A 26,675-nucleotide genomic window follows, 5' to 3' on the forward strand; every position below is an offset into this window, starting at 1 on the left:
GCCGTGTATGCACCTTCAGTGCTTGGCCAATAAATATTAGTGTAAATTACGCCAAACTGAAAATTTCAAGTGTTCAAGTGGTAAGTGTTCTGCAGATCCTCTCACCCGTTCATTCACACAATAAAGAAGAAAATCTTCTCAATATATCACACAAGACCAAATGCTGCTGCTTAGCTGAGTTCTTAAGTCTAAAGCCGCGGTCACACTTGACTTTTCCCTCCATTGACTTCAATTCATACTCATGAATGGCTTAAGCCGTGGTCAGACTTGACTTTGAGCATGCGAAGATCGTTCGGACGGTGGTACGAAAATGGGCATTTTTTACATTTATGTACAGAGAGGTGCACGCTGTGACATTCTGATCTTCTATTGGTCTCACGCACTCACGTGACGCGAATTCACAGGTCTGAGTTCATCAAACTTGATCTTTGCTACGCAGCAAAATATCGTTGGACGGGCTTGCGTTTCCGGTCTGTCGCATTGACATGCGTATGAATGGAAGTCAATTGTGGGAAAAGTCAAGTGTGACCGCGGCTTACATCCCACTGTTTCATGCCAACAAATTCAATTGAAGCTATTGAGCCTTTAGGAGTAATTTTCACGTGAGAAAGCATATGAGAGCCAGAGGGCAAAAGTTTATGCCCTCAAGCAGTTTGTGCCCGTTTTCTGTTTTTCTTTAATGCTGGGATTAGTGAGTTCATTGGTGCTTTAATTTGCATTACAAAGAATGGATGTCCATTACTCATCCATTACAAAGAATGGATGAGTTACAAATGATCTGCTATTGGTGTCTGACCAAGGTTGTATCTCGTTATTGGTGCTGCTAGACCTTAGTGCTGCATTCGACACCATTGACCACAGCACACTCCTACATAGACTCGAAAATTACGTCGGCATTAAAGGAATAGCTTTGAAATGGTTTAAATCTTATTTATCCGACCGTTTTCAATTTGTAGCAATAAACAATGAGGTGTCACGCAAATCGCAAGTCCAGTACGGTGTACCACAGGGCTCAGTCTTAGGGCCTCTGGTCTTCGCATTATACATGCTACCTCTAGGAGATATAATAAAGCGACACGGAGTTAGCTTTCACTGTTATGCTGATGATACTCAACTTTATATTTCCTCGAAGCCTCATGAAACACAGCAGTTCCATCGAATAATGGAATGCATAGTCGATATAAAAAACTGGATGAGTAACAACTTTTTATTACTGAACTCGGACAAAACGGAAGTGTTACTTATTGGACCGAAAACTGCTATAAGTAACAACCAAGAATACTGTTTAACTATTGACGGATGTTCCATAAAACCCTCGTCGTCAGCAAAGAATCTTGGCGTTCTATTCGATAGTAATCTGTCATTTGAGAGCCACGTCGCCAACACCTGTAAAATTGCGTTTTTCCATCTTAAGAATATATCTAAACTACGTCATATGCTGTCAATCTCAGATGCAGAGAAGTTAATTCATGCATTCATGACATCAAGACTAGATTACTGTAATGCACTGTTAGGTGGTTGCCCTGCAGGCTTATTACAAAAACTCCAATTGGTCCAAAACGCGGCAGCTCGAGTTCTTACACGTACAAAAAAGTATGAACATATTAGCCCGGTTCTGTCAACCTTGCACTGGTTACCTATAAAGCATCGCGTTAACTTTAAAATCTTGCTTATTACCTATAAAGCCTTACATGGTTTAGCTCCTCAGTACTTGAATGAACTCCTTTTGTATTACAGTCCTTCACGTGCATTACGCTCTCAGGCGTCCTGTCAGTTGGTAATACCTAGAATTTCAAAATCAAGTGCAGGTGGTAGATCCTTTTCCTATCTAGCGCCTAAACTTTGGAATAGTCTTCCCTGCACTGTCCGGGAGGCAGACACACTCTGTCAGTTTAAATCTAGACTAAAGACGCATCTTTTTAATCTTGCATACACTANAAACTTGATAAACAGGTCAAAATAACAGAAAAGATGCTCTGTATTTTTTTTCAGACCTCAAATACTTCAAAGACAAGAAGTTATTGTTTCCACTTTTATGCAATACGACAGCAACATTTGTACATGTATTTAGGAAAAGTTTAGGAAAAAATATTTTTTAATGTGATTACCTCGATTTTTATCAGTTTTCATGTGTCCTGTCATGCTGTCAGTCTTTCACGTTGCTGTTGGGTGACTTTGTCACTCTTGAGGTTTTATTTTGTTGAAATTCTGGACACAATACATCTAGAACTGTTGATTTAATGAAAATTTTGTATGTTCTCTTAATTATATTTTTTTATCATTTTTTTATATTTGTACTGGATAACAAGATTTTCTTTATTGCCGTGTATGCACCTTCAGTGCTTGGCCAATAAATATTAGTGTAAATTACGCCAAACTGAAAATTTCAAGTGTTCAAGTGGTAAGTGTTCTGCAGATCCTCTCACCCGTTCATTCACACAATAAAGAAGAAAATCTTCTCAATATATCACACAAGACCAAATGCTGCTGCTTAGCTGAGTTCTTAAGTCTAAAGCCGCGGTCACACTTGACTTTTCCCTCCATTGACTTCAATTCATACTCATGAATGGCTTAAGCCGTGGTCAGACTTGACTTTGAGCATGCGAAGATCGTTCGGACGGTGGTACGAAAATGGGCATTTTTTACATTTATGTACAGAGAGGTGCACGCTGTGACATTCTGATCTTCTATTGGTCTCACGCACTCACGTGACGCGAATTCACAGGTCTGAGTTCATCAAACTTGATCTTTGCTACGCAGCAAAATATCGTTGGACGGGCTTGCGTTTCCGGTCTGTCGCATTGACATGCGTATGAATGGAAGTCAATTGTGGGAAAAGTCAAGTGTGACCGCGGCTTACATCCCACTGTTTCATGCCAACAAATTCAATTGAAGCTATTGAGCCTTTAGGAGTAATTTTCACGTGAGAAAGCATATGAGAGCCAGAGGGCAAAAGTTTATGCCCTCAAGCAGTTTGTGCCCGTTTTCTGTTTTTCTTTAATGCTGGGATTAGTGAGTTCATTGGTGCTTTAATTTGCATTACAAAGAATGGATGTCCATTACTCATCCATTACAAAGAATGGATGAGTTACAAATGATCTGCTATTGGTGTCTGACCAAGGTTGTATCTCGTTATTGGTGCTGCTAGACCTTAGTGCTGCATTCGACACCATTGACCACAGCACACTCCTACATAGACTCGAAAATTACGTCGGCATTAAAGGAATAGCTTTGAAATGGTTTAAATCTTATTTATCCGACCGTTTTCAATTTGTAGCAATAAACAATGAGGTGTCACGCAAATCGCAAGTCCAGTACGGTGTACCACAGGGCTCAGTCTTAGGGCCTCTGGGGCAGTCGTGGCCTAATGGTTAGAGAGTCGGACTTGTGACCAGGAGGTTGCCGGTTCGATTCCCAGGGCCGGCAGGTAACGACTGAGGTGCCCTTGAGCAAGACACCTTATCCCTACTTGCTCCCCGGGCGCTGCAGTGATAGCTGCTCCGGGTGTACGTGTGTTCACCACTTGCTGTGCGTGTGTTCACTACTCTCTGGATGGGTTAAATGCAGAGGTCACATTTCGGGTATGGGTCACCATATCTGACTAATAGGTCACTTTCACTTTTCACTTTCTGCTCTTCGCATTATACATGCTACCTCTAGGAGATATAATAAAGCGACAAGGAGTTAGCTTTCACTGTTATGCTGATGATACTCAACTTTATATTTCCTCGAAGCCTCATGAAACACAGCAGTTCCATCGAATAATGGAATGCATAGTCGATATAAAAAACTGGAGGAGTAACAACTTTTTATTACTTAACTCGGACAAAACAGAAGTGTTACTTATTGGACCGAAAACTGCTATACGTAACAACCAAGAATACTGCTTAACTATTGACGGATGTTCCATAAAACCCTTGTCTTCAGCAAAGAATCTTGGCGTTCTATTCGATAGTAATCTGTCATTTGAGAGCCACGTCGCCAACACCTGTAAAATTGCGTTTTTCCATCTTAAGAATATATATAAACTACGTCATATGCTGTCAATCTCAGATGCAGAGAAGTTAATTCATGCATTCATGACATCAAGACTAGATTACTGTAATGCACTGTTAGGTGGTTGCCCTGCAGGCTTATTACAAAAACTCCAACTGGTCCAAAACGCGGCAGCTCGAGTTCTTACACGTACAAAAAAGTATGAACATATTAGCCCGGTTCTGTCAACCTTGCACTGGTTACCTATAAAGCATCGCGTTAACTTTAAAATCTTGCTTATTACCTATAAAGCCTTACATGGTTTAGCTCCTCAGTACTTGAATGAACTCCTTTTGTATTACAGTCCTTCACGTGCATTACGCTCTCAGGCGTCCTGTCAGTTGGTAATACCTAGAATTTCAAAATCAAGTGCAGGTGGTAGATCCTTTTCCTATCTAGCGCCTAAACTTTGGAATAGTCTTCCCTGCACTGTCCGGGAGGCAGACACACTCTGTCAGTTTAAATCTAGACTAAAGACACATCTTTTTAATCTTGCATACACTACACTTCCATAAAGTGTGTGTCTTTGTGTGTGTGCGTGCATGTCTTTGTGTGTGCGCGTACTTGTCTGTGTACGTGTGTGCGTCCGTGTGTGTGTCTGTGTGTGTGTTAGTACGTGTGCATATTGTGTGTGTGGAGTGTTTTGTATGTGGGTATGTCTGTCTTCTTTGTTTTCACCTTTTTCTTGTTTTTGCAGGTACAACTTTAATTGGTTTGCTTATAGTCAATATGTCTTATGTACAGCTGCTTTGTAACAATGCAAATTGTAAAAAGCTCTATATAAATAAAGTTGAGATGAGTTGAGTTAATGCATTTAATGCAAAAAGAGGAGTAACTATGCCAGCTAAAATAAATGTTTTATGTGTAAATACTCATACTGTAAATTTCCGATCTTATTCATATATCTGAATCCCATCACATATTCTTAATTTTATTTAGTTCAGTGTAAAAATGGTCTTTTCATCATCAAACTATACTGTGGAGACTCTAGGCTCAAATCCTCAACGTGGGCCTCATTTATGAAACGAGCGTATACGACTGAAACTGGGCGTATGGTCGTTTCCACGCAAAACTTGGCATTTATCAATATGGACGTGAGCGGTTGCTATGATCAAATCTCACGACAGGTCTCAGTTCGTGTACCCAAGTTTTGAGATAGGGTGAAGGTCTGTGTACACTTTACCCTTTTGATAACTGAAAATGAACAATGACAAATAGAAAGATAATGACAAAGGAAGCATGAAGTGCTCTAAAACTTCCTGGTATACAGCTGCGTTGACCTTGGACCTCAGAAAACACAGTGGACCAACACCAGCAGATGACATGGCACCCCAAACCATCACTGACTGTGGAAACTTTACACTGGACCTCAAGCAACGTGGATTCTGTGCCTCTCCTCTCTTCCTCCAGACTCTGGGACCCTGATTTCCAAAGGAAATGCAAAATTTACTTTCATCAGAGAACATAACTTTGGACCACTCAGCAGCAGTCCAGTCCTTTTTGTCTTTAGCCCAGGCGAGACGCTTCTGATGCTTCCTGCTGCTGACCAACTTTATGGAGATGCAGATTTCATTTTCCAACAGGACTTGGCACCTGCACACAGTGCCAAAGCTACCAGTACCTGGTTTAAGGACCATGGTATCCCTGTTCTTAATTGGCCAGCAAACTCGCCTGACCTTAACCCCATAGAAAATCTATGGGGTATTGTGAAGAGGAAGATGCGATATGCCAGACCCAACAATGCAGAAGAGCTGAAGGCCACTATCAGAGCAACCTGGGCTCTCATAACACCTGAGCAGTGCCACAGACTGATCGACTCCATGCCACGCCGCATTGCTGCAGTAATTCAGGCAAATGAGCCCCAACTAAGTATTGAGTGCTGTACATGCTCATACTTTTCATGTTCATACTTTTCAGTTGGCCAAGATTTCTAAAAATACTTTCTTTGTATTGGTCTTAAGTAATATTCTAATTTTCTGAGATACTGAATTTGGGATTCTCATTAGTTGTCAGTTATAATCATCAAATTAAAAGAAATAAACATTTGGCCAAAGAAATGATGGTGAGATCTGAAGCGACAGCTGAGACAGATAGCAGATCGTTTTTCTGGAATGGGTCTGGAGTGGAGGCAGGGCGTTCATGTTTGTTTGTTAGAGGGCTGTGTTTCACATTAAATGAATTATAAACGTTTTTATCAAGAAGTCTTCATTTGTTTTGTAGTTCTTGTTTAATGCTCATATACCGTGAGATCTTTTTTGTATAGTAATTAAATCTATGAAGCTTTCAGCACGGTTTTGGCTGCCTCTTGTTTTGCTTTTGAATACGAGTCTCGTTCTCACTCCTGTTATAAATGCAAAGGCTGGAAGACATTCATGTATTTTGTAAAAATGACTGATGTGCGTTAGTAAAGAATGTGAGCCGACATGTTTCTTTTTATGCTGCGTTTTTCCCTATGTGAACTCCCTGTTTGCGCATGTGCGCATTAGCCTGGCAGTTTAATTGATGACAGGAATTGATCACCACGAACACACATTTGCATTTGGTTGATAATTATGTGCTTGTTCTGTTTAGTGAGGCTTATGCATCTCAGAAGAAAGAGAATCCACCTTTCTTACCCCAGAACGAGTCCTCGTCATCGACCTCTTCTGAACCTCAGAGCTCTCGCACCAATTTACCGTCTGGTAAGAGGCGACGGGACTTGAGCGAGAATGATGATGAAGACAATGGCTCCACACCTCTCCGCAAGAAAACCAAGCATACTGCTTTGTGAAGAACATCCAGAGCGCTTCATCATCATTTTGTATATATTATGTAAATATTATGTATATAATTAGATAGCACGGACTTAATAAAGAGTTATATAGTTTGTTAATATAGTTAATAAAGTTTGAAGAGTGTTTATGAAACCTTTGACATAGTAGCATCCTTGCGTTTATACACACACTCACACACAGACGCATGCATGCGCGCGCACACACACACAAACAAACAATAACAATAAAAAATAAGATAAACCTTAAAAGTAATATGGAAATTGTCATGCATTGCAACACATTTCTTCTCACTTTTCGTGTTTCGTCCATTTTCTCTGCTGCTAAAGAAACTCTTAAATCTCTTAAAAGTCCTCCTCGCAACTATTCAAATTTGACATTAAGAGCTATTTTAAGGGATAAGATGCTTTATGAATTACTTTTTTCTTTACTAGGATCTTTTCTGTCATTTTAAGGGGAAGCGCCCACATTTCTAAGAATTTTCTCCGAATTTTGTCTCTAGGAGCATCTCATGATTTTTCATGAATACGGGCCCAGATCAAGGACCAGAACTGACTGTTTTATAAATGAAACTAAACCCATGAGATTGTGACATTCCTGTCAGGCCCTAGTCCTATTTTCCCCCTTTTTCCCCAAGGATGTTCTTTTGCCACGCTCCCTCACCTGTCCCTCATTGTTTTTGCCTGCACCTGTCCCTCATCAGAGATTATTTATTTTCACACCTGCACCCCATAATCCGGACACTGTATGTACCCTCCTTTGCCCATTGTTCTTTGTCTATTATTAATGTATATATGTTACCCTGTTCCATGGAAGAGGTTGCTTGTTGTGTTATCATGTTTGTTCCGTGGATGTTTTTGATTACCCAGTTTTGTTCCTGTTATCACTTTTGGTTTATTAAACCTTTGTCATACACCTCCGGTTCCTCGTGGATTCGTCTGTCATCAGTGAGTGTTACAGAGATATAATGGCAAACCCTATTAACTCAAGCAGTTTGGATGAAGCCAAGCTAGTATTTTTTTACATTCACGTTTAAATCTTTGGCCAGAAGAATGTTCTCCAGCTTGAGGTCATGTTGAACCACACTAGTCTGGGAAGATTTTCTCAGTAAACGTATGGCAGGACATTTTATCTTATGCATTTTTTATGAAGTGCTTCAAACTTTTTCTCATATGCTCCAGTGATTGTCTAATGTTCACAAGTTGAATTTTTGTTTAATTACTTCATGGCAGTAATGTGAAGCACATGTGATTTGCCTGAAGAAATGTCTGGCCTCTTGCTCGGATAACCTCTGCCTCTCGAATGTACAGTATACAGCTTTCCTCTGCTCGTATATTCCATCACCATCACAATCCTCTCTCTGTTCTCAAACACTGAAAAAAAACCCACACAATCATCAATCTTATATTTGATCTAATATTTGATGTTTTTCAAATTGTAAATTTAAGCAGAACATGAAGTTACTCAATATATTTGAGATAAATGTCTTGTTAATGATTTTCGGTTTTGTTCAAGTTAATTAAAGCAACAATATTTCAATAACCGAAGAATATGTAAAAGTATGGTGTTTGGGGCAATCTGTTGTTGGGACTAAAGGCACACTAATAAACAGCTGGCTGACGTTTCCATTTGTTGATATGAAATAGATTCAGATGTTATATATTAAGTTGGGTGTCCACTTTAGAGATGATCACATTTATAATGAAACCATTATATTTAAAATATTAAATAAATCACATATCATAAAATAGCCTTTTAATTGATCTGTATTATTGTTTTACCCTCTTGTAAAAATAGCTAGACCTTACACAAGACAGAAAATGACATGTTATACGACACAGGATGCAGACAGATCTGACAATGGAAAACAATGTATACAAGTGTAAATGAGTAGCCTACTTTCAAAACAGGTAAAGCCTTGATCCTGCAGGAAGATGATATAAGTATTACAAGATAATGTAACATGTATTTCCATTGTGTAATATTTACTGTGGAACAATTTACAATGTTAATCTATGTGTAATAAGTAAAAGTCTGTTTTAAACTTAATTTTGTTTAACTTTGTTTCACATTGTTGACATTCTTTGCTGTCAGTACATTTCTCCCTGTCATAGAAATATCGTGATATCCCTTATGATGAACTATTACAGGATGTTTATAAAGAGGAGGTATAGATTCAGCAGTGCTAACCTGCCGACATATGAAATAAAAAGGATTTTAAAGATAGAGGCTTGTGCTTTTCGGAAGACAGGTTTCAAACTGAGAAATGTCACCAGCATCAGTTTCATGTATCTCTGACTATGCAAACCTGAGATTGAAGGGGGATATGTTTTCGGCAGGTGTTGCCAAAATCGTACCCCCCCACCAAAACGTTTTCTATTAAAGATCGTGGCTTGTGCTTTTCAGGAGACAGACTTCAGACTGAGCAATGTCAACAGCATCGGTTTTATGTATCTCTGACCTTACAATCCTGAGATAAAAGGGGGAGTATGATTCCGGCAGGTGCCGATTAAGTAATGCAGAGGTAGACATTACATAATGCTTTAGCAGCTTCAGCTATTAACACCACCACAGTTAAGCTGAATATCTGAACATCTGAACAGGAGCGTACCATCTACATACACAACAAACACTACAAGATGAACACAAATGACAACATTTATAACAGTGTAGTGCATGATCATTATATGCAATGTTATGTACAGTCGTGGCCAAAAGTTGAGAATGACACAAATATTAATTTTCACCAAGTCTACTGTTTTGTCAGATGTTACTATGGTACACTGAAGTATAATTACAAGCATTTCATAAGTGTCAAAGGCTTTTATTGACAATTACATTAAGTTTACGCAAAGACTCAATATTTGGAGTGTTGACCCTTCTTTTTCAATTTGTAGGTTTTTGTTTGTCCACCCGCCTCTTGAGGATTGACCACAAATTCTCAATGGGATTAAGGTCTGGGGAGTTTCCTGGCCATGGACCCAATATGTTGATGTTTTGGTCCCCGAGCCACTTAGTTATTATTTTTGCCTTATGGCAAGGTGCTCCATCATGCTGGAAAAGGCATTGTTTTTGTACCATTCTTTGTTTATGAAACTCATTCAAAATTTTGAATGAGCCCACACCCTTGGCTGAGAAGAAACCCCACACATGAATGGTCTCAGGATGCTTTACTATTGGCATGACACAGGACTGATTGTAGCACTCACCTTTACTTCTCCGGACAATCTTTTTTCCGGATGCCCCAAACAATCGGAAAGGGAATTCATCAGAGAAAATGATTTTACCCCAGTCCTCAGCAGTCCAATCCCTGTACCTTTTGCAGAATATCAGTCTGTCCCTGATGTTTTTCCTAGAGAGAAGTGGCTTCTTTGCTGCCCTTCTTGACACCAGGCCATCCTCAAAAAGTCTTCGCCTCACTGTGCGTGCAGATGCACTCACACCTGCCTGCTGCCATTCCTGAGTAAGCTCTGCACTGGTGGTGCCCCGATCTCGTAGCTGAATCAACTGTAGAAGACGATTCTGGCGCTTGCTGGACTTTCTTGGGTGCCCTGAAGCCTTCTTCACAACAATTGAACCTCTCTCCTTGAAGTTTCTGATGATCCAATAAATGGTTGATGTAGGTGCAATCTTACTAGCAGCAATAGCCTTGCCTGTGAATTCCTTTTTTGTGCAACGCAATGATGACTGCATGTGTTTCCTTGCAGGTAACCATGGTTAACAGAGGAAGAACAATGATTTCCAGCACCACCCTCCTTTTAAAGCTTCCAGTCTGTTATTCTAATTCAATCAACATTACAGAGTGATCTCCAGCCTTGTCCTCATCAACACTCTCACCTGTGTTAACCAGAGAATCACTGACATGATGTCAGCTGGTCTTTTTGTGGCAGGGTTGAAATGGAATGTACATGTTTTTTTTGGACTAAGTTCATTTTCATGGCAAAGAGGGACTTCACAATAAAACTCAATTCATCTGATCATTCTTCATAACATTCTGGAGTATATGCAATTCGCCATCATAAAAACTGAGGCAGCAGACTTTGTGAAAATTAAAAATTTGTGTAATTCTCAAAACTTTTGGCCACGGCTGTATACTTAAATAGGCCTACAACAATACAAAAACTTCTGCCCTTCCTTTCCAAGGCCCTCGAAAGGGTAATATTTAACCAACTCTCTGCCTATCTCCCACAGCACAACCTTCTGGACAGTCAACAATCCGGCTTCAAGAAAGGACATTCTACAGAGAACGCTCTTCTGTCGTTGAAAACCTACGGCTAAATCCTTGTCATCTGTCCTTATTCTGCTTGATCTCTCTGCTGCATTTGACACTGTGAACCACCAGCTCCTTCTGTCCACTCTCTCCATACTGGGCAACTCTGGACCTGCACTCAACTGGTTTGACTCTTATCTCACAGGCAGATTCTTTAAGGTATCCTGGAGAGGCGAGACATACAGATCTCACCAGCTGAAAACTGGAGTTCCTCAGGGATCAGTTCTTGCTCCTCTCCTCTTTTCTATATATACCACCTCTCTGGGTCCAATTATAAAGGAACATGGATTCTCACACCATTTTTATTCAGATGATATGCAGCTTTATTTCTCTTTTCAGCCAGATGACCCCACCATCTCTGCCTGCCTTCTGGACATCTCTTCTTGGATAAAAGAGCATCACCTACAACTCAACCTCTCCAAGATAGAACTCCTGGTTATTCCGGCCCACCCATCAATTGAACACTACCTTACCATTCAGCTCGGATCCTCAACTATAACACCCACCAAGTCGGCGAGGAACTTGGGGGTGATGTTCGACGACCAGCTGAACTTGCAGTTATGTGCTTTACAATACAGTATCAGGAAAATCAGGCCGTTCCTGTCAGAGCAGGCCTCTCAGCTGCTATTCCAAGCTTTGTTCATATCAAGACTGGACTACTGCAATTCTCTGCTGCTGTTGGCCGGCCTTCCAACCAACGCAGTCAAGCCCTTGCAAATGATCAGAATGCAGCTGCACTTCTAGTTTTCAATCAGCCTAAAAGAACCCATGTAACACCCCTCCTGATTTCACTTCACTGGCTGCCAGTTGCCACCCGCATCAAGTTTAAATCACTGACACTGGCCTTAAGAACGGTAACGGCAATTTGTAATAGATGTAACAATATACTCACACACAATTGGCATACAAATATACAACTCACCTTTATTGGTTTTTCATAGTCATCATTTTGAAGGCTACTAGAAAGGTAAATCATTAACGTAATTAACAAAGCAGACAAATGAATAATATTACGTACAGTAGGACAGTAGCACTCACTCATCTGCTGTCCAAACCTCCTGTAAGATCTCTTTCTGCAGAGGCATTGCACAAAATCACTGATGATCAGTCCATCAGCAAATCCTGCAAACTTCTCCATCAGAACTTAATCCATCTCCCTCCTAAACAGATAACTGCTCCTTAAGAGCAATATTCCACTTCCACTACTCCTATAGTGTGCACTATAGTGCCTTATTATATCTACATCTTATGTATACATGTATATAACACTACCTCCACTTACTAAATTATCCATTTGCACAAGTGTACATACAATCTGTTAATATGTTTATTCTACTATATACTACCCTGTACAATGTCTCTTATATGTTATTATCCCCCATTTTCTGTAAAATAGTCTTTATTTTATATATGCACAATTTAGAATCTTTTAGACTGTAAATCGTATTATATTGTATTGTCATTGTGTTGAATGTCTGTACTAGAAGCTTCCAACACCAAAGAAAATTCCTTGTGTGTGCAAGCACACTTGGCAATAAAGCTCTTCTGATTCTGATTCTGATTCTGATNTGCAGAGGCATTGCACAAAATCACTGATGATCAGTCCATCAGCAAATCCTGCAAACTTCTCCATCAGAACTTAATCCATCAGTTGGTTATAAAATAATTGAAGTAAACTATCAAAGACCTGGTGACAGAGACGAGAGCATATCCATCGATCATTTAAATGTCTATTATATTCTCTATTCCTGCTACCAGTGCCTTTTCTACTGGGAAGTTCTTAATGTATGGGTTTTACTGGGACTCTTATCAGGCCAATAAGATGAGAGTGCAGTTTCCCATAATGCATTTGGCTTTAGTAGGCCATTTGTTAGTGGGTGACGAACCATTCAGCTACTCCTTACAAAACCAGTCACTGCAGTTGAACCCGTGCAAGTTTTATTCATCAGAATAAGATGAGGACCACATGTTACCTATAGGGGGATTTGCTGCCCAACAATAACTCACATAGGAATCTTTATTAATAATGCTTTTAAAAAAAGCACAAAGTTCTTTTAGCATGACGGTTGCGTGTTTTACTAGATGTATATTGATAGATCTATTTATGTTCAGTCAACAAAAATATTTTGTTCTGTTATTAGTAGTTAACAGAACACTGGCTTTGAATGTTCTATTTAGCCCGTGACTGACTTAGCTCCCTTCGCTATCATATGCTAACGTTATCCTCCTATATATACGGTACATGTACGTCAATTCAGACTGTTGATAAATATTACTTACATCGGCAGTTTTGTCTCATTCAGTCGGTCTCGATCCCTCTTGAGGAACAACATTGAAGCTAATCCTGCTTGTACTGTTCCAGGTTGATAAAGCACTCCGGTTTGAAGTGATTCGCGCAAACAAGCAGGTTTTCACTTATGGTTTCTAATGGATTTCCGCTAAAAATAAAATAAATCCACTCCTGTCTCTACCGCGGTTAAGACTCTGTGCAGCGACTACATTGCATGTTGTCCAAAAACGTTAGCCATGGCGTCACGTACACCGCTGTCGCTTGTGAAAACAACAATGGCGGAGCGTGGTGGGTGGAACTGTTTAGATTAAGGGGAGGTAACATTATAATAAAATCCGCTTTGGACGTCACAATCGGAGCGAAATCTGAACGGCTTGATTTCTCACATGCTTGCAGGGAAAGGCACACCAAAACAAACTTACTGGGTTCTTATTTTTCACGTTTTCTGGGTTGCTAGATGCACAGGGGACCCAATTATAGCACTTAAACAGAAAAAGTGGGGTTTTCATCTGATGTCTCGTTTAAGTGATGTAGCCCACACAACTGTCTGACGTTAGAAATGTAAGTGCGCCATCTTGTGGTTCAAGACATGCAGTCGTCTACAAGCTACAGTTGAAGTCAAAAGTTTACATACCCCTTTGCGGAATCTGGAAAATGCTGAAAATGTGGGAAAAATAAGTGGAATTCTGAAAACTAACGTTCATTTTTAATTTAGTCCATTTAGTTTATTTTACGAAAGAAATGTTAACATGAAGGTCACACCAAAGAATAATAACCGAATTTCTAAAAATAGCCCAAGTCAAAAGTTTACACCCCCCTGATTATTATGTTACATGCACAATCAATGACAGTTTTTAGTAGTTGTTTAAGGGTTTCTTGTTTGTCCTGAAAAATCAGAAAAAGTATCCAGGTTCTCCAGAATCTTTGCTTTTTCAGCATTTCTGTGTATTTGACTCATGTCCAGCAGTAACTGTATGATGTTGAGATTCATCTGTTTACATTGAGGACACTCAAGAGACAACTATACAACTATTACAATAGATAGAAACATTCAGTGATGCTCATGAAGGGAACACAATTCATTTAAAGTCAGGTGGGTGTAAACCGATCAAAAACTTTTTTAGGGTGTAAATTGTTTAGATTTCATTTCCTGAGAAACATATATGTATTTTTAAAGCTTCTGAAATATATTACAAAATGAAAAAATAAATATATAAACAAAACAATAACAATTTTACATTCAGAAATAAAAATAAGTGGCAGAACAAAACTTTATCGTATTTCAACATTTAGAAACAGATCCCAGGTCCAGCATGGCGGACGACATCTATGTGATAAAAACAGACATGATCCTATAGCGCTCTTAAACGACAACAAATACTTAAATACATTTTATTAAATAATTAATACAGTGTATTAAATGCATTTAATAGACAACAATAAATGCTTTAAAATGACTAAATATTTATTGACATTTATAGATGCAGCATAAATATAACAAATACATGCGACATGTCTTAAACATTACAGATTAATAACAAAACATTTAGTGAACGAATCCAAATTAAAGTGAAATAAAATAAAGTTCAGGGCTTGCCGTACTCCTCAAAAACACCCAGTCAGAGAAACTGACCATTGAGCGCGTTGTGCTGCTGAGCCTGGCCCGGTTTCACAAACAAGGCTTAAGGCTAGTCCCAGACTAAAATGAATGTGTGACCCGTCTTAACTCAATATAACTTGCCCAGAAATATCTTAAAATATATCAGTGCCATTGTTTTGTCTCCAGATACACACCAGTAATGTATTCTTCTAAGGCATTTTTATACATAAATATCTTAATTCAACTAAGGCATAGTCCTAGTTTAAAATAAGCCATGTCTGTGAAACCGGGCCTGAATGTCTTTGCTGTACTGTATATATACACAATTACACACATATTTATACCCTGATAGCACACATACATCTGGTTTACGTCTATTTGACGTCTGCATTTACATCTGCAAGACATCTACAATACATCGTTTGCTCATCTGCAATACGTCTCGGAGATGTCTGCTGTCAGACATCATATAGACATCTAGAAGATATCTGTAAGATGTTTATGATTTAGAATGGATGTACAACAGCTCTTTCTAAGATGTTTAGCAGATGTTTTTAAGCAGCAGATCTCCAGATCTTTATCAGACGTATTACAGACGTTCAGACGTCTCTGAGACGTATTGCAGATGAGCAAACTATGTATTTAAGATGTCTTGCAGATGTAAATGCAGACGTCAAATAGACGTAAACCAGATGGATTGTGCTATCTGGGTATTCACGTATTTGCACTTCTAGTTGTTGATAATTATTGGTCAGGAGTCTTCTCCTACTTCTAGTATCGTTTAATTTTTTTTATTAAACTTCGAAATTATATAGCGGAACAGATTTTTTTTTCTCTCTGACTCGGTCCTTCTCTTAGGAGTAGGTGAAGCTTGCAGCATGTCCATGTAGCAGCTGACAGATAAAACGTTTTCTGTAGATGTTTGTTGTATCGTTATTTATTAATATACAGTATATGTATGCAGTCTTGAATCTACCCCCCAATAAACAACAAATCAGTGTCATGTTTCCTTATTCCAGAAATTAGGCAAGCAGAGTACAAACAGCACCCTCAAGTGATGGTATTTGGAAACAAATACTGAGTCAATGAATATACCATAGAGCTGGAAAAGACACACATAGATAAACAAACAAATTGACAAGGAAGAGGATAAAATTAAATTAATAAAAATTATTGGTTTAATGATTTTCTGAAAAAATGATAACATTTTTGTTTATTATAATTGACATGGTTAAGTCTTGCATAATAGGTCTCCAAATATGTTCCACACAAATCAACAGGAACAACAGAAGATGAGAATTTTCTTTTTTGGGCAAATTTCTTAAGTACAAAGTACTCACATCAATATTAAATGCATATCAAGAGTAAAAGTCAAGGTAAATATTACACATCGCTAGATTATAATTATTGAATTTATGTGTTGATATTTAAATATGTTGACAGTATGGTGGGGCTTTTAACTATTTAAGATTACTTGGTAACATAACAGCTCTGCTATGGATGTAAAATTTGTTTGCAATGTCGCATACTGTATGTATTATACTAGATGTGACAGTAGCAATTATTAACACAAAGCTGTTAAAACGTTTACATTTTCTGAGTTTTGTTACTCTTTGCAAGTGCTTACACTGGTAGAAACGTCTGACACCATTTTAAATGTACAAATGTTTTGTATGATCTATTAACAGAAATGCAATATAACATACAAAACTGTGTCTTTAGATGTGTATAAAAACCTTACGTAATGAAAAGTTACGTTTTTATTACCTTAGAATAAACCAGTTGTATCTACATGGAATTTGTTATGTTGCGCAGCCATGTTTTGTACAGTAAGCTCTAACGGACAAACAGCTCTACAGAGCTCGTTTCGTATATGTTGGTCTTCGTGTGTGTTTTACGCAGCTTGCGTCATCACTGAGTTGAAGACGCACAAAGTAGAAGTTGTAGTACGGAGAGAAGGAGGAGTAGTCGTCGTCTAGCTGAAGCAATTGATTGTTCGGTCTTAGAAGTTTTGATAAAATGGAGGACCATGCGTATTGTGCACAAGAGCCGACAGAGCGTGAATCTCCGTCGTCAAAGAAGCGCAAACGTGATGCTGCCAGACGAATTAGAGACAAACGGCGGCAGAAATCCAGGATAAACATCGGTGTATCTATTACCAGATGGAAGGCACTGTTGAAAGACAAATGTTTTCAAGGCGACGCCGAAGTTGCCTGTTTTCTGCTAGACTGGTAAGATAATTCAACATTTTCAATGTTTCCACTTTTTCAATGTTTACCAAACAACTGTTTTGTTGAAACGGTAACGTTAGCATTTTATACAAATGGCCATATAACCTCCGAATTAGTGTTGTCACGGTACCAAAATTTCAGTAGTCGGTACCAATACCAGTAAAATTCCACGGTTCTCGGTACCAATTTCGGTACCAAAGCAAAACACAAGTACATGCTAATTGAAACAAAATTTTATTAATAAAGCTCATTGTTAATATAAATGTATAGAAAGCAATGCCATTTTGTATACATGAAGTACAAGTTAATTGTTGCTGAAACTGTTGTGTGCTCACTGGGGTCTTTCATGCTGATGAACATCCTCCTCAGTCTGCTGCTGTAAAAGACAAATAGAATAAACTTCAGTAAGTCAACTGACTGAACAAACATGCATATGCAATATTAAAACAAACCTCAGTTTTTATACTGCATTTACACAAGATTACTTGCATTAAGGTAACTATATATTAAAATAATAAATGCAACAGATATATTTTTCTTTAGTTTAAATGTGATTTTTTTAAACCTAATAGAGTTATCTATCCAAGACATACACATTGCTAGTCATGCAGTTAGTATGATAGTTTTCTAGCACATAGATTACAGATAGGCCTAAATAAAATACTAGGTACTGTAAACCCCACCCTGTCCTCCCATTAATTTTACTCCATTACAGTTATAAAAGCATTAAATGGTTAATAAGGACACTTGACTGGATTAGCATTGGCGCTAACAAATTAACACGCAAACAGGGACGTTTGTTTTAACGTAACCTTTAACTTAACATACAGTATGCTCCAACATTCATAATGCAAACGAGAACAGAATTTGAAACTTACCGCTTGAACTTGTTAACTTAAATCCGGATGCTTCCTCGTTTCACCACAAAACTCTGTTCGTTTTCTTCGTGATATGACTTTAATCTGAAGTATTTCTGTGCGCATCTCTTGTGGATCGGAGCCGCGCTTATCCGCTCATCACGTTTTATTGCGTCTATAAAAAGTTTCCGACTGACAACCTGTCAGACAGAGCATCAGTACCCGGTTGACCCGGTACGTCGGTACTACCAGGTCTTGTGAAAATTAGGTACCGACAACTTTTTTATTTTTAGGTACCGACTTGGACCCGAAGTACCGGTACTTTTGACAACACTACTCCGAATAATGTTTTTCCGTCCCTGCGGGTACGTACTCCGGTTGTTCCTGACTTTACAAAGGGGAAGACAAACGTCTACTAACTTACACCTAACTGCCTATGTCGCTGTCAGATCAAACGCTTTGAACAGCGTTGCTATTTACGATTAGCTAACTTTAGTTACTTCACTACTCTCAGCGTGTACTAGATAGAACGCAAGAAATCTAATTATAGAATTGTAACAGTAACTTTCGCAATAGAATACATGTTAAATGATTAATTACGTTAATATATTGCCTTACCTTTGCAAAGAAACATCGTTGCTTGTATCACTGCTATCCGCTGTCTCAGTAGACGACATCTTTTTTTACTGTTGCGGCCACCATCGTAATTCGAAAGGGAGGGGTGGGCAAATGACTCAGAGATTCGTTGCAAAACTATAATACAACGCTAGTGGCCGCTGATTTTCAAGAACTGCGCCTTTAACTGCAAGTCACTTGTCTCTGGCGGCGACGTACTTTTCCACGACGTTAGAGTCACGTGTCTATTGTGGGGGCGTACTTCTCCGCTCCGCGGCGTCAGTTGTGGCGACGTACACCTCCTCTCACGTCTGTCTCTTTCGGTAGGTAATCCATGGCACTATCCAACCATCGTAATGAGGACGACGAGCATGCAGATGAGCTTCCCTGAGACGGTTTCTGACAGTTTGTGCAGAAATTCTTTGGTTATGCAAACTGATTGTTGCAGCAGCTGTCCGGGTGGCTGGTCTCATATGATCTTGGAGGTGAAGATGCTGGATGTGGAGGTCCTGGGCTGGTGTGGTTACACGTGGTCTGCGGTTGTGAGGCCGGTTGGATGTACTGCCAAATTCTCTGAAACGCCTTATGGTAGAGAAATGAACATTCAATTCACGGGCAACAGCTCTGGTGGACAGTCCTGCTGTCAGCAAGTATTGTGCATAATTCTGATCATTTTGTGCATATCTGCACTTTTGGGCTCTGTTGTACACCCCACTATTCAGAAGTATTCATAGGAATGATATTACCATAGATGTGTTAATAATCAGACCAATAACTATTATACAAGTGAATATATGAAGATGATTTAATGATTTAATGAATATATGAAGATGATTTAATGATTTAATGCCATAATCAGTATACTTAAGCATTGATTGAGTGTTGTTTGAACATATAAGTATATTTTTAATCGTTTTAACCAAGTATAGACCAGATTTCAGCAATATAAAATTCAGTGATGTCTTTGGATCTGTTTAAGGCCTGACCTAGATAAAGTTCAGAAGGTTGAACATGTTGTACACTTTGTGGCCTGAAAACTGGTACCAACTGGAAAACTTATTTTTAAAAAACCAAGTGAAGGCCGACATTCCACAATTAGATACAAACCTTGTTGCCTAGAAAATAATAGTGGCAGACGAGAATGATTGGATAATAAAAAATAAAAGGTAAAGGGAATTTCCTGATTGGTTTAGGAAAGCACCTCCTTTCCTAAGTTTCACTATAACTACAGGCTGGAAAACACTAAGTTTTCAGATGACTGGGGACATCTCACTTTGTTTGGCCTGATCAAATAAAGTTAACTCCTTGACACCTGAACCTTCTTTGTCTGAGAGATTTTTTGAACTTCAAGATCGACTTCTACCACATCACAAGCCAATTGCATGCTCCCTCAAAACTTGTGACATCTGTGGCATTGTGCTGTGTGATAAAACTGCACATTTTAGAGTGGCCTTTTACTGTGGCCAGCCTAAGGCACACCTGTGCAATAATCATGCTGTCTAATCAGCATCTTGATATGCCACACCTGTGAGGTGGATGGATTATCTCAGCAAAGGAGAAGTGCTCACTAACACAGATTTAGACAGATATTGTGAACAATATTTGAGAGAAATAGTCCTTTAGTGTACATAGAAAAAGTCTTAGTTCTTTGAGTTCAGCTCATGAAAAATGGGGTCAAAAACTAAAGTGTTGTGTTTATAAATTTTTCAGTGTATATTATTTAGGATGCTTGCCAGGTAGTCCTATACTGTAATTTATTGGTTAAACATGTGCTGATGAATGAACAGATTCTCTTGTTGAGTAAAAGAGTAAAAGTTGTACTGTAGAACTCTTGTCACTTTTCAATATCCTGCTGTCAATAGAATGGATTATAACTGTAAGTGTTCATTATTTAATTAATGTTATTTGATTTAATTGATCTTGTGTTTGATCTCCTTACTCTCTACAGATGGGATTTCAGTTCAGAATGTCACCCTAGAGTTCCAGGAAAATCAGGAAGCTCTTACCAGTGATAAGGAGATCCACATGCTTTTTGGGTTGGATTCAGAATCGAGTCGCTAGAGAGTTTGACTGGGATGAAGAAATTCAACCAGCTCAAGTTCACATTGAGACGGTCTGTGATGAGAACATCCAGCAGGAGGAGAAGCCCAGTTTGTAAATTCAGGGTTAGTTTTACCAACAGAACACCACACACACCTACACAAATTTGGTCATATGTACATTTCACAAATATATATATATATATATATATATATATATATATAAGGACAAATATTGTTAAAATAGTTTTTGTATATCTAATTCTTTGTGTTTTATGTCAACTTCATTTCTCTTTTAATTGAGATCACCTCCTGCTTGTATGAGATTGGTGAAATGCTGGATCAGAGCACTTTTGGGGTCGTGTATGCAGGGACCCGTGTGCCGGATGGCTTGGAGGTTAGATTTTTTACTTACAGTAACTACCCAGCTAATAGTTTTTTCTTCTGTTTTGTGCTCATCTGTTTTAAGGGATATTTCACTCAAAATTTCCCCATGTTTTACTCACCCTCAAGGTGATTGATTTGGTAGTGAAATATCACTTTATTATCTCACTCTGTCCTTTACAAACCTTCTGAATGTATCTTATGTCCAGTTGTCTGCTCAGGATGAATGCTTTGAATGAAATTATTTCTGCATGATTTCTTAACTGGAAATCTTTTTTTTGTTTTTGTTGATCAGGTGGCATTGAAATATGTCAGTACGACCCAGCATCTGGATTATATCAGCATCGTAAGTAGTACCTACTATTCTTCATCACTTTTGACATACACAAAATTCCACTGTCTTTAGTTTTTCCAAAACTGAGATAGATCTGTGTTTGAGAAGCCGACTCTGTGTAACGATGCTATTGTCTTTCTTCTAGCTGGGTCATTCTGAGCCCCTTCCTCGTGAGGTGGCCCTTCACATGCTTGCCTGCGAGGGAGAAATCGTTCCTGAGATCGTCCAGCTCCTGGACTGGCAGGACTATCGGGATCACTACGTTATGGTCCTGGAGCGCCCGTCTCCCTGCGAGGGTTTAAATGAGTTTGTAGTGACTAGAGGGCAGAACTCGAAGAGGAGTTAGCCAGATTTATCATGTGGCAGGTAACCACGACTGCAGAAATGTGCTGTGAACGAGGGGTTTTCCATCGTGATATCACACTGGAAAACCTCCTCATAAAAACAGACACAATGAACGTCAAACTCATCGACTTTGGGTGCGGCGATCTGCTCAAAAAATTGACCTACAAGACATTTACAGGTATGTCAGACACACATCATTTACATTTGTATAAACTCTTTGTATAAATAAGATGACAGCATTCAGATTCAGTGCTAGGCTCATTTTTAGTGCCTGTAAAATACTGTGGCAATGTAAACCGTTAAATGACATGTAGGCTAATCTGTTTTCTTCAGGCACCAGAGACTACGCCTGCCCGGAATTTTTCAAAACGGGCAAGTATTATGGACAGCCGGCGACTGTGTACTCCAGTGCTCGAATTGAATCAAGTCTTATGGGGGTCCCCACTTTTTTTTGGTGGAGGTGGGAGTTAGTCTCGCAATATACAATTTATACAAAATACACAATGTATTTGATCATAATACGCATAACTATATACTATTTATTAAAAACAGGCTTACATAAAAGAACGGGCTTCTTTTACTGTATTTTGGATCATATCAATGCAGGCTTGGTGAACAGAAATGACTTTTGAACAGTAGTGTACGTCCAACAGAAAATTCTAGCATGATTTACCAATGTAGTATTTACTATTTCCCCTAAAAACAACTGGATGATTGACACCTTGTGATAATAATGTTTGTTCCAAAAGACTTGTTTAAATGCAAGAAACTAATTTATTAGATATTAAAAACACAAATTGTGACAAACCGGCTGTCCGACTGTGTGTTAGTGTTGTGGGTATTTTCAACGATTTCAGTGCAGTTTACATAGTTACGTCCAGTAGGTGGCGGCAAGGGACCGTTATGAGTGAGTCTGTCAGCTATTTCAGTCCAAAAGTCTGCTTTATTCAGGAACTAACTATGGCTATCAATATGTCAATCATAGCTATTTCAAGAGAGAATCCCACATTTATATACCAATATAATTCCTGAAACTTTGCAGCGTGTACTGTATGTGTGTGTGTAATAACATATTCAGCAACAAAATTCAGGTTAAATTAGTTTTTTTAACAACAACACTATATGTTGTATAGTTTGGGGTTAAGTATTGCTAATGTTTGGTGATTCATGTCTGCTGCTTTTCTCTTTTAATAGAAATCCATGGCCGGCGATATGAGATCGGCAGAATGTTGGGTCAAGTCGGTTTTGGCGCCGTCTTTGAAGGGATCCGTCTGCAGGATGGCTTAGAGGTTTGATTTTTTCTCTTTTTTCTGTCTTGTGCTCATCTTCTTGATATCTCACTCTGTCCTTTTTAAACCTTAATGTATCTGGTGTCCAGGACTTCAGTGCTTGATCTCTTGAAACCTGAGCAAACATGCTCTTTACGACCTACACTTGCCCTGAATTCTTTGAAACAGGCAAGTCCTATGGCAGACCAGTGACGGTGTACTCACTGGGCGTACTGTTGTTTGCCATAGTGTGTGGGAAATTTCCCAGCTTGCTCGACCTGCAACGGATCAATGATAAGACATGGAGCAAAGACGGCTTGACTGCAGGTGAGATCTTCTTTAGGGCAACTGTATTCAGATTCTTTGAAAAACACAATCAATCAGAGCAGATGCAAAGCAACGTTCAAATAAATTCACAGTTTCCTTTTTCTTTTGCACAGAATGCTGCAGTTTGATTCAAGCCTGTCTGCAGAAGAATCCTGATGAGCGGATCCATCTGGCAGACGTCCTTTACCACACATGGTTTGAGGTAGGCATGAGGTAGGGCTGCGTATAACATATCGATACTGCAGGTTGTCATGAGCTTCTGACGATGCTCATAATGATATAACTGCCTCCGGATCGATTCTGCAGCACTTTTTAAATGAGCCAATTATTATGCAAAACAATATTTTGTAACAATTATTAGTGGTGTAAAGTATCTGATCAGAGTTTATCTTTGATCCGCCCCTCACAAATCTCTATGCATGTGACCCATGTAAAGTTAGTGTCGTGTAGGCACTAATTCAACTCACACATGACGCAGCACTGCTAATACAGTAACATGTTGTGTGTAATAGAAAGTGAAGAGCAAAGACCTGCTTAAAATCTTACAGCACCCGTCACATTTATAATCTTATATCTAGAAATCCGACATCTAAAAACCCATCATACATTTCATTTCAATTCAATACAATTTTATTTTAACTGAATTTATTTACTCTGACTGCACGTTTATGCATATATTGATATTTATTCGTTACACATATTTTCTGTTTGTAAAACACCTGTATATGTCAGAGCCAGGGTTTGAACACAGGTCTCCGGTGTGGGAGATGAGTCCTTAACCCAGATGCCAATGGGGATGATGAACCCAAGAGTGAGATGCATACACAAGGACTTGAGGAGTAAAGCTGGTGGTTTTAATATAACTCCAAAAGAATACCAGAAAAACAAGTCATGAGAGAAAAACACACTCAGGGGCAAAAAAAAACTCTCGTGAGACAAAAAAAGTATAATCCAGCAAAGGCAGTCTGCAACCAAGGAAATATAAAGGTCCAACAAAAGATAATCCACAAGGCAAAAGGGTAACAATATGCATACGGATGCAAGAACTCGAAGTTAACTCTAGACTAGGTAACACTTGAGAGACTGGCTACACAACGTTAAACACCAAGCACAGGACAGGGTACAAAGCGCAACTAAATACACAGGGGATAAATGAGGCACGGGTGAAAACAATACATGATAAGGAGACACAGCATGATGGGAACTGAAGTCCTTACAAAACACAAACAGAACACAGAATAGCATGGCGCCCTCAGGTGGCGAACCAAGGCGCCAGCAACAGGGCGTGACAGTATACCTTTTGCAACTTCATACTTATTCTCAAAACTGTTTTATATAACTGGTGAGCATTGATTTGTTAGATTAACTGATAAGTAGTTATGAATGGCAAGTTTTTGCAAGTATAGTTTGTTCTAAATCTGTAATGTTAGAAATGTAATATAAAATTGACCCGTATCGGGATACATATCATATTGTTGAAGTTGTTGGTGATACACAGTCCTAGTTTGAGGTACTGTGCTAGATTTGTTATGAGGTACTGTGCTAGATTTATTTTTTTGTGTGTTTAAGTCTTTTTTGTTTCAGTTTTCTTAGCATCTGCTTCAGCTGTGGTTTGTACTCCTGGCACCAAGCAAAAAAAAGGTTTTAAGATTGGTCACCAGCAGGGGTGGCACCACTACTCTGAAAGTGGTGGGGCAAATTTGATATTATAGCTAAAATTTATTAAATTTAAACTAAGTTATAATAGCATAATAAGTATTAAAATGTAAGTAATCTGAGCTATTATAACCTATAATAGCAATAATAAGTATTCAAATGTAATTAATTTGAGCTACAATAAGTTTGTCATGGCTCTGCTTCCTTTAGTCATGTTGTTCTTGGTCCTGTAGCAGAGCCATGGCAAAGCCTTAGGTTTTATGTGAGAAGACCATGGGATGTTTGTTTTTTGACATCTCATGTGTTTTCTCAGGTCTTGTCATTGGCCCCGCCCCTCTCGTTTCCTGTATTGTCTCCCTCTTGTGTCTTATGTTCTACACCTGCCCCTGCTCGTTATCCCTCGTTTGTCTTCTCTATTTATACCCTCATGTTTCTTTGTCTTGTGCTGTTGGATTGTACTACGTCGTGTTGTGTGTCCGTTCGTGCACCAGTCCTCTCTAAGTGAGTTTCGCTGTGCCTTTGTATTGTTTTATTGTGCTTGTTCCCTGCCTGTTAGTAGACGTTGTGTCGTGTCATAGTTGTATTATTTTGGTCCTTTTGTTTTTGCCCCACCGAGGGAAGTGTTTTGTTTTCAGTTTTTGCCTTAGTCGTGTCCTTGTTACCCCCTCGTGGGTGTTTTGTTTCTGTTTATTGTTTGTTGAAATAAATCTGTTAACCCCTTCATTGCCACTGCCTGCCTGCATTTGGGTTGTCGCCACGCCAGTCGTGACAGAATCCAACAGCCAGAAACGAACCCAGCAGGCATGAACGGTTCCCTGCGAGCCCGCCAGACTTGTTTGTTGTTTGGGCTTCGGCAGGGGGATCGCGGGATCAGAGATTTCGCCCGGGAGTTTGTGGCTGCTGCGGGGGAGACTGAGTTCGGTGAGGCAGAGCTCTAGGTTATTTTTAACTGCTGCCTCACCGAGCCTCTCAAGCGGGCCGAGGTGGAGATGTTGAGCTCCCCGTGGTTGGGTGACATGATCAGGTACGTGGTCAACCGGGATGATCCCTGGCCTTTAGTGCCAGACTGGGTATCCACTCCCTTGGCTACCGTCCCGGAGGATCGCGTCCTGGCCACCCTTACCCTGGGGAACTCGGCACCTCCATCCGCCTCACCCCCCGCAGTAACTCCACCACCAGCTAGCCTCCTGGTAGGCGTGGACGGAGGGAGTCGTGGGACTCCCCGTCCGACTCCTCCAACACGGAGCTAGTCGTGCTCCCCCACCGCTTCCCTGCAGCCGGCCACACGTCTGTGGGCCGGTCAGAAGAAGAAGCCGAGGAGGGGGGCACCAGCCAGCCGGTGCAGCCGGCGTCCAGTCCGGTGGCCGTGCCAGCCGGTCGCCGGGTCCAGTCCGGTGCAGCCGGCTCCAGTCCGGTGCGCCGACGTCCAGTCCGGTGCAGCCGGCGTCCAGTCCGGTGCAGCCGGCGTCCAGTCCGGTGTCCAGCCGGCGTCCAGTCCGGTGATCCAGCCGGCGTCCAGTCCGGTGATCCAGCCGGCGTCCAGTCCGGTGATCCAGCCGGCGTCCAGTCCGGTGATCCAGCCGGCGTCCAGCCGCTCCGTCCGGTGCAGCCGGCGTCCAGTCCGGTGATCCAGCCGGCGTCCAGTCCGGTGAT

At 39.9% G+C, this 26,675-nt stretch overlaps 1 pseudogene; it reads left to right on the plus strand.

Annotated features, from left to right (window-relative positions):
• The first annotated feature begins 21,042 nt into the window (after window positions 1-21,042).
• LOC130545358 (serine/threonine-protein kinase pim-2-like) lies at window positions 21,043-26,272 on the plus strand (annotated as a pseudogene).
• The last annotated feature ends 403 nt before the right edge of the window (window positions 26,273-26,675 follow it).

The sequence above is a fragment of the Triplophysa rosa genome, linkage group LG21 (assembly GCF_024868665.1).
Source record: "Triplophysa rosa linkage group LG21, Trosa_1v2, whole genome shotgun sequence".
In the NCBI taxonomy this organism is placed as follows: Eukaryota; Metazoa; Chordata; class Actinopteri; order Cypriniformes; family Nemacheilidae; genus Triplophysa; species Triplophysa rosa.